Raw genomic sequence first — 9,123 nt, 5'->3', positions numbered from 1 at the left:
TCTTTGGACCAATGTTGCCGCAATAAAACTGCCTGCTGACCCAGAATCGAGGAAGGCAGTAGTCTGATGATTTTGTCCTGAGGGAGTCCGGATGGAAACTGGCATAGACAGACTTGGAAAGGTGGCATTCACACCTAGGGACACCTGTCCCACCGGACCTAGGTGCGAGCATTTTCCGGATGTTTGGGGACGTAGGGGACATCCCAGCCGGAAGTGATCGGAACCACCGCAATAGAGACAGAGATTCCGCTCCAGGCGCCGGATTCTTTCATCAGGCGTCAGGTGAGCCCGTTCCACCTGCATAGGAATCTCAGGAGAGGGCTGGGACATCGAAAGGTCAGGATTCTGGAAAACCGGCGCCAGCTGGGGATGGCGACGGGAACGGCTTAGTAAATGTTCATGCCGAACCTCCTCCTCCCTCTCCGAAAAACGAGTATCAACTCGGGTGGCCAGTAGAATGAGCTCGTTCAGGGAGGTAGGCAGGTCTCGGGCAGCGAGCACGTCTCTCACTCGACTAGACAGACCCTTCTTGAAGGTGGCCAATAGGGCGGCCTCGTTCCAGTCCAATTCAGCTGCCAGGGTGCGGAACTGGATGGCGTAGTCACCAACAGAGGAGCTGCCTTGAGAGAGGTTGAGGAGAGCAGTCTCGGCTGAAGAAGCACGGGCAGGTTCCTCAAAGACGGAGCGAAACTCGAATAGGAAGGCCCGGAGATTGGCAGCAACAGGATCATCACGGTCCCACAGTGGCGTGGCCCAGGCCAGGGCTCTACCTTCTAATAGGCTGTTGATGAAAGCCACTTTAGAGCGCTCGGTGGAAAACTGACTACTCAAGTTTAATGTGCATGGTGCACTGAGTCAAGAATCCTCTGCACAACTTAGAGTCCCCACAGTACTTGCTTGGGAGAGCCAGTCGGAGTGAAGAAGAAGCGTCAGGAGGTGGTGTGCGCTGGGCAGTAGTCTGCTGCTGTAAGGCGGTAGTGAGTTGCTGGATCTGCTGCGACTGTTTCTGGATTTGTTGCGCCTGCTGAGTGACCACTCTGGCGACGTCACGGAGATCAGGCACCTCGCCGGGATCCATGGTTGGAGCCTACTGTAACGCCTGGAGTAGTGGATCCACTGGACCGACACCAGGGATGGCACTAACCTCACCAGGGGGCGGAGTCTAAGGGGCCGCTGGTTTTCACCAGAGCCCGCCGCAAGGCGGGATGGACTTGCTGCGGCAGGCGACCCCCAGGTCGCTACCCCTGGCTTGGTTGCTGGTGTCGGCAGGCGAGGCGTGGCAGGAGGTGGCACAGGCAATGGTCTGCAGGTGAGAGCGCACGAGACAGGCTGAACACGGGAACAGATGGAGTGACAGGGGAACAGGAACCAGGAACAGGGACTAGGGACCAGGTAACGGATAGGACTCAGGAACAGGGACTTGGGACAACGCTATGGGAAGCATGTAGAGGCTCCAACACTAAGGACAGGGCATGCTGGGATTTATAGGGGAGTGATTGGTGCCACTAAGCAATTAGGAGCGCACTGCCCCTTTAATTCTGAGACAGCCAGCGCGCGCGCGCCCTAGGAGGCGGGGACGCGCGCGCCGGCCGGCACAGACCGCGACATGCACGGAGGAGAGGTGAGGCGCCCCAGGGGCCGAAGCAGCAGCAGCGCCGGGTCCCAACACAAGGACCCCGGCGGCTGCACGGGACAGGAGGCGGTCGCGGCGGCAACCCGGGACGCGGGAAGCCGCCGCGGCCGTGACAGCTGCTCATGTGTTTAAGTGTTGTTTTTTGTTTAGTTTTTTTTACTTGCCAGGCCCCATTTCTATTTTTTTTTTTTATGCCACCCTGGACCCATACACATGAATTCTGTGTGGCTTGACGGCCCCTTTAACTTAAAGCGTACCTGTCACCTGTCCACTCTGTCTCAGTGTAAAGAGATGAGATGGGTAATGAGGGGCAGCTATGTGTAAGATTACAACCTAAAATTTTGTTTTTTATTAAAGGGAACAAATGCTATCGCTCTTCCCAGTTACTGGATATTGCTATACTAGGATTATACCAGGCATGCCGTGGTGTAGCTACCACTAAGGCAGACCATGCAACTCCTATGGGGCCTGTGCACTAAGGGTCAGCCTTGTAACAATGTCTCCGGTATGGTGTATATCAGGCATGGCGTATACTTTAGCTGGGTCCACCCACCACATTAGTAGACCCAGCACTACAAAGCCCTTTCCCCTCAGGCTCCTGTAATACTTATGAATAGGACAGGCCAGACTGGGGCTGGGAGATGTATGGTGACAGTGGATGATGGTCTGCACAGGGAGATGTATGGTGACAGTGGATGATGGTCTGCACAGGGAGATGTATGGTGACAGTGGATGATGGTCTGCACAGGGAGATGTATGGTGACAGTGGATGATGGTCTGCACAGGGAGACGTATGGTGACAGTGGATGATGGTCTGCACAGGGAGATGTATGGTGACAGTGGATGATGGTCATCACAGGGAGATGTATGGTGACAGTGGATGATGGTCTGCACAGGGAGATGTATGGTGACAGTGGATAATGGTCTGCACAGGGAGACGTATGGTGACAGTGGATGATGGTCTGCACAGGGGAATGTATGGTGACAGTGGATGATGGTCTGCACAGGGAGATGTATGGTGACAGTGGATGATGGTCATCACAGGGAGATGTATGGGGACAGTGGATGATGGTCTGCACAGGGAGACGTATGGTGACAGTGAATGATGGTCTGCAGAGGGAGATGTATGGTGACAGTGGATGATGGTCATCACAGGGAGATGTATGGTGACAGTGGATGATGGTCATCACAGGGAGATGTATGGTGACAGTGGATAATAGTCTGCACAGGGGAATGTATGGTGACAGTGGATGATGGTCTGCACAGGGAGATGTATGGTGACAGTGGATGATAGTCTGCACAGGGAGATGTATGGTGACAGTGGATGATGGTCTGCACAGGGAGATGTATGGTGACAGTGGATGATGGTCATCACAGGGAGATGTATGGGGACAGTGGATGATGGTCTGCACAGGGAGACGTATGGTGACAGTGAATGATGGTCTGCAGAGGGAGATGTATGGTGACAGTGGATGATGGTCATCACAGGGAGATGTATGGTGACAGTGGATAATAGTCTGCACAGGGGAATGTATGGTGACAGTGGATGATGGTCTGCACAGGGAGATGTATGGTGACAGTGGATGATGGTCTGCACAGGGAGATGTATGGTGACAGTGGATGATAGTCTGCACAGGGAGATGTATGGTGACAGTGGATGATGGTCTGCACAGGGAGATGTATGGTGACAGTGGATGATGGTCTGCACAGGGGAATGTATGGTGACAGTGGATGATGGTCTGCACAGGGAGATGTATGGTGACAGTGAATGATGGTCTGCACAGGGGAATGTATGGTGACAGCAGCGACTGGTGTCAGTAAAGTGACATTTGGCAGCATGGTGTGTGCAGGTTGTGGTCACACTAGGTGAAGCATGTAAGGCCACTTGAGATGGCATGTGTAGTTATGGCCCCTACATGACATTTCTTGTTATACAGCTGTGCTAACACCTGCCATTTTGTGGTAGTATATGTAGACACAGGCATGAATAGGTAAAATTTTGAGCTTCTCCCATATGCTGAACATGTCCCCCAGGTATATGGCTCTGTATTGTAGGATCATTGGACTTTGGCTGTAGCAGATGAATATGAGGAGGGGGAAGGCATTGAAAAGTTTGATATGGGGCCCTGTCATTGCTAGTTATGCCCCAGCAGGCATTGTTATAGACATAGCTATCATAAAATTCATTCATTCAAATTAAAGCTGAGCTCTGATTGTTCCCTATGGAAAGTTAGTCTTTTAGGGTAGCTTCACACACACCGGATCCGCAGAGGATTTGATCTAAATAACTGAACACAGCATCAAATCTGCACCATCAAATCTGCTGCGGATCCTGTACATGTGAATGCACCCTTAGGCTATGTTCACACTACGTATATTTCAGTCAGTATATTTCATTCAGTATTGCAACCAAAACCAGGAGTGGATTAAAAACACAGAAAGGCTCTGTTCACACAATGTTGAAATTGAGTGGATGGCCGCCATATAACAGTAAATAACGGCCATTATTTCAATACAACAGCCGTTGTTTTAAAATAACAGCAAATATTTGCCGTTAAGTGGCGGCCATCCACTCAATTTGACCATTGTGTGAACAGATCCTTTCTGTGTTTTTAATCCACTCCTGGTTTTGGTTGCAATACTGACTGAAATATACATATACTGACTGAAATATACGTAGTGTGAACATAGCCTTAGACAGTTTTGATACATTCTAGAGATGAGCGAACCTCGAGCATGCTTGAGTCAATCCGAACCCGAACTTTCGGCATGTGATTAGCGGTGGCTGCTGAAGTTGGATAAAGCCCTAAGGCTATGTGGAAAACATGGATATAGTCATTGGCTGTATCCATGTTTTCCAGACAACCTTAGAGCTTTATCCAAGTTCTGCAGCCCCGGCTAATCAAATGCTGATCGTTCAGGTTCGGATCGACTCGAACCCGGTTCGCTCATCTCTAATACATTCCTTAAATGTTTTTTTCTTTCTCTTTGAGATGTCGTTCAATGATTGAGGTCTACAGACAGTTTAAAAGGTGTCTAGATGGTACCCAAGAGTCTGACTACATAAACAGAAAAGAATTGGAAGAATGACTAACGTGGTGACACAGGATAGTGCAGAAACTCATCATACAAATATATTCAGTTTTTATTCAAAAAGAGGTTTTGATACAAAGGCATAAGGCTAAGGTACTGTCAGGGAGGATACCCTATTATGCCCTTCCTATTATGAAGGGAAACTGCTGGGTCAGACATTCCTTTGCCAGACGTATGACAACCTCTACACTGGGACACTGTTGCAGGTGTATAGTCAAGATGATGTAGGAGAAAAAGAGGTAACATAAGGTAAGTATATAAAGAAGATACAGTAGTCCCATCTGGTATGGTGCTTGTTTGACAATCAGTGACTGGAGTGGGACGCCACTCCAGTCAGATTAGCTAAGCGGCTAGTCCATCAGCCAGGACAGGCATTTTCCCCCCAAGTCTTAACGTCATCACAACTCGGGGGGAACAAGCCTTCTAGCAGGAGTGCCAAGGCTGGTCCTGCCACTCACCCTGTGCACGGGGGGAGGTAAGTTCCTACTCGTTATCAAATTCCCCCTGCTCCTGACGGGCTTTATTAATGGCCGGACTTCTCCTTTAAAGTCAGCAGTGACATCGGGGAACAGAATTGGTGAGGCCGTCGTCTCAGGCCTGGGACACAGACTTCACCTGAACCCCCTCCTGGAGCCACATACAGAAGAAAGGTAAAGGCCCTCTCCACTTAAGGCTATGAGAGCCTTATGCCCTCACTATCATCCTAATTGATATCTATTGATGTAGAATTTCAAATAATTAAAAAGACTTATAAAATACATCCATATACACAGTGTAGCTTGGAGATCTACCGGCCTCTTTTTTTTTCATGTCTACAGTAGGTTTTAAATAAATCTATTAATGCAAAAAGCACAGGGATCCATGGAGACGAAGAGTTCTGTAAATAACTTGTGTGTGGGCGACGCGTGCTGGTGTGGGTATCACTCAGAGACTGTGTCAGTAATTGAGGTGTATTTCTGCCATATAAACTACTGCATGTGTCACGTGTGTCATGTTTGTATACAGTGAAACCTCTATGAGACCACCACCCAATTTTGTACAAAAAAAAAATCAGTCTTTTATAGGGGTGTTCTTGTCAAAGAACAAAGTATAGAAAATGTAAGTGTCTAATTGAATCAGAAACACGTACAGCATACATTTACACACATATATTTATAATAAAAGAGCACATCATGTCTTTTATCATATGTTTAATGAGACAGCATTCATACAGCAAACAGTACTGGGTTATGAACCTTTTATGTCCATCCCTACAAATGGCAAGTATTGCCCAGCCCTAAAACTATTCTTGAAACTGAATAAAGTATAACAAGTACAGTATCAGCTGTATACACCATTCTATTACATCACTGGTATCAGCTGTATACACCGTTCTATTCTATCACTGGTATCAAGAGCTCTCTACACCATTTTATTACATCACTAGGATCAGCTCTACACACCATTCTATTTAATCATTAATATCAGCTGTATACACCATTCAATTACATCACTAGTATAAGCTCTATACACATTCTATTACATCACTGGTATCAGGATCTATACACCATTCTATTACATAACTGGTATCAGCTCTACACACCATTCTATTCCATCATTGATATCAGCTCTATACACATTCTATTACATCACTGGTATCAGGATCTATACACCATTCTATTACATAACTGGTATCAGCTCTACACACCATTCTATTCCATCATTGATATCAGCTCTATACACCATTCTATTACATCACTGGTATCAGGAGCTCTATACACCATTGTATTACATCACTGGTATAAGGATCTATACACCATTCACACTGCATTTTAAGCATCCATTTAACTGATCCATTTTTTTTTGCAAAAAACGGATGCATTTGTGTGCATCTGTTTTTGATCCGTTTTTCCATTGACTTCCATTATAAAAAAAAGGATCAAAACGGATGCGTTTTTTTTGATGCACAATAAAGTACTGTTGACACTACTTTTTTGACCGTTAAAAAAAACGGATCCGTTAAACGGATTGCATAAACGCAGTGTGAACCCACCCTAAACAGCCAGGACACCCCTCCCCTCTCTCCCTGTGGCCCCTGTAAACAGCCAAGACACCCATCTCCTCCAGAGCCTTGTTGGTGAACAGAGGGATAATTCTCCTTCTGTACAATGGTAGTTCTCGCTCTGCAAACATTTACAGAGTTAACTGTCAGCACTGGAGCGTGGCTCCAGTGCTGACAGTTGTGGTGTACCCTGGCTATCACTGACAGTTTCTCTGTACCTGTGTCATCCAGAGGGCACTAATTACCAGGGAAGGAGGGGGGTCAGTCTGGGGGGTCCCAATGGATGCTGTTGCTGCTCCCTGAACGGTTCCACTGTGGGTGCTGTTACTGGACGCTATGGTGCTCCTTCTTCCTACTCCCAGCTTAGCCACACCTCCTACTTCTGCCCTCCACCCACTCTCAACCTGTTTCCGCGCTCCCTCCCTCCTCCATCATGGCTCTGTCAGCTCTGTCAGGTAGAAATTTTAAAGTGACTCTGTACCCACAATCTGACCCCCCAAAACCACTTGTACCTTCGGATAGCTGCTTTTAATCAAAGATCTGTCCTGGGGTCCGTTCGGCAGGTGATGCAGTTATTGTCCTAAAAAATAACTTTTAAACTTGCAGCCCCGTGTCCAACGGCCGTGGCTTAGATTGTATATGCATTAGGCTGGCACAACCTCTCTGTCCCTCCTCCCTGCCCTCCTCATCATTAGGAATGCCCCTGGAACATTTTCTCCTGTCTGAACATTGCACAGGTGCCTTAACGATCCAGCCCATGTTAAGTATTCACATACTGATGAATAGTAGGCAATCTACCTGGAGCATTCTTAATGATGAGGAGGGTGGGGAGGAGGGACAGAGAGGTTGTGCCAGCCTAATGCATACACAATGTAAGCCCCGGCCATTGGGCATGGGGCTGAAAGTTTAAAAGTTGTTTTTTTAGAACAATAACTGCATCACCTGCCAAACGGACCCCAGGACAGATCTTGTATTAAAAGCAGCTAATAATGGTTACTAAATTGGTCACACACACAAAAAATCAGTCTGGAAGGGGGGTGGTCTTCTCAAAAAGTGGTCTGCTTTGGAGGATTCACTGTATATGCACAGAATGTGAACACAATAATACAAAGCTCCCATTTTGCTTTATGTGCTAGGCTGGGAAGTTCCAGCTTTCTGTCCCACTCATTATGTGAATGTGAACTGCTTACAGGGTTAGGTAAGTATTATTGCTAGGGCACTGATATTACATCAGTGAGCATCTTTTTGGTATTCTGCCAAATGTCATGGAGGCATTTCCAAGGCAGTGTGGAGCCCTGGGTTGCACCCAATGGACCTTTCTTCCCAAGACTTGATTGACAAACAAGGCTTGGCTTCCAGCACTAAGCCCTGTCGAGAGATCCTGTCCATGCTTGAGGCTGCTGCCTAAGCTGAGGAGTTCATCACTTGTGCACCAGAATCAGACTGCAGTGTATGTGTGAAATCTCAACAGGGCTTGGCAGTGGAATATGAACCCAGTATGTCAATCAAATCATGGGAAGGGGCACTACAGGGCCTTGGGAATGCTCCCTGGACACTTCTCAACATGGTGCAGTTTCAAATCACAGAGAGTTGTTTTTCCCCAAGGTCCAACCCCCAACAATAAAATATTGCTATCCTTTTGTAAATATAGGCCATCAATGTTCTGGAGACCTGCTTGAGAAGCGTCTCTGGTCATTTTCAGCCATATTTACTAGATGTTGTGCAACTGAGGCCTGGGCTACACAGTGACATGTAGTGCGACAGCTAATCGCATCTAATTTACACAATAACGGGCCTCTCAGCCCCGCACTGCGCACTGACTAGAGATGCGCGGATCGGCATCTGTGCTCAAATGTGATGCCTGTGATCCCGGGTGCATAGTTGCGATCCTGGGAATATGCGGCCAGGATATTCCAGATCGATTCCATGCAATATCCTGCCACATATTCCCGGGATTGCAACTATGCACCCGGGATCACAGGCATGACAATCGAGCAAACTGCTTTTGGACCAAAAGTCCGAAAGGTTCACTCATCTCTAGCGCTGACAGGCAGAGAGCGGTGGCTAGTCATCAGCAGTCTCAACCAAGAAGAACAGGTTCATTGTTTGGACGGTCGTCGGAATCCGTCCGACCATAGAATGGTGTCTATGGCACGGGTGGGAATGCATGCAGGGGCGAGCTGCAGGATCCCTGAGGATTACGTAGTGTGCACATACTATAGCTACTACTGCCGTCTCAGCTGATATGTACAGCGACCTGCACAGTACGTCTATACTATGATTCTGGAAATCATATAAGCACAATCGTGCTGTTTGGTTCCCATTAAAAAAAAAAAAAATTGCCACTGGTAAGTTG

This window comes from Dendropsophus ebraccatus, chromosome 14 (genome assembly GCF_027789765.1).
Source record: "Dendropsophus ebraccatus isolate aDenEbr1 chromosome 14, aDenEbr1.pat, whole genome shotgun sequence".
NCBI classification, from domain to species: Eukaryota; Metazoa; Chordata; class Amphibia; order Anura; family Hylidae; genus Dendropsophus; species Dendropsophus ebraccatus.
Note: the sequence above shows the minus strand (reverse complement) of the source record.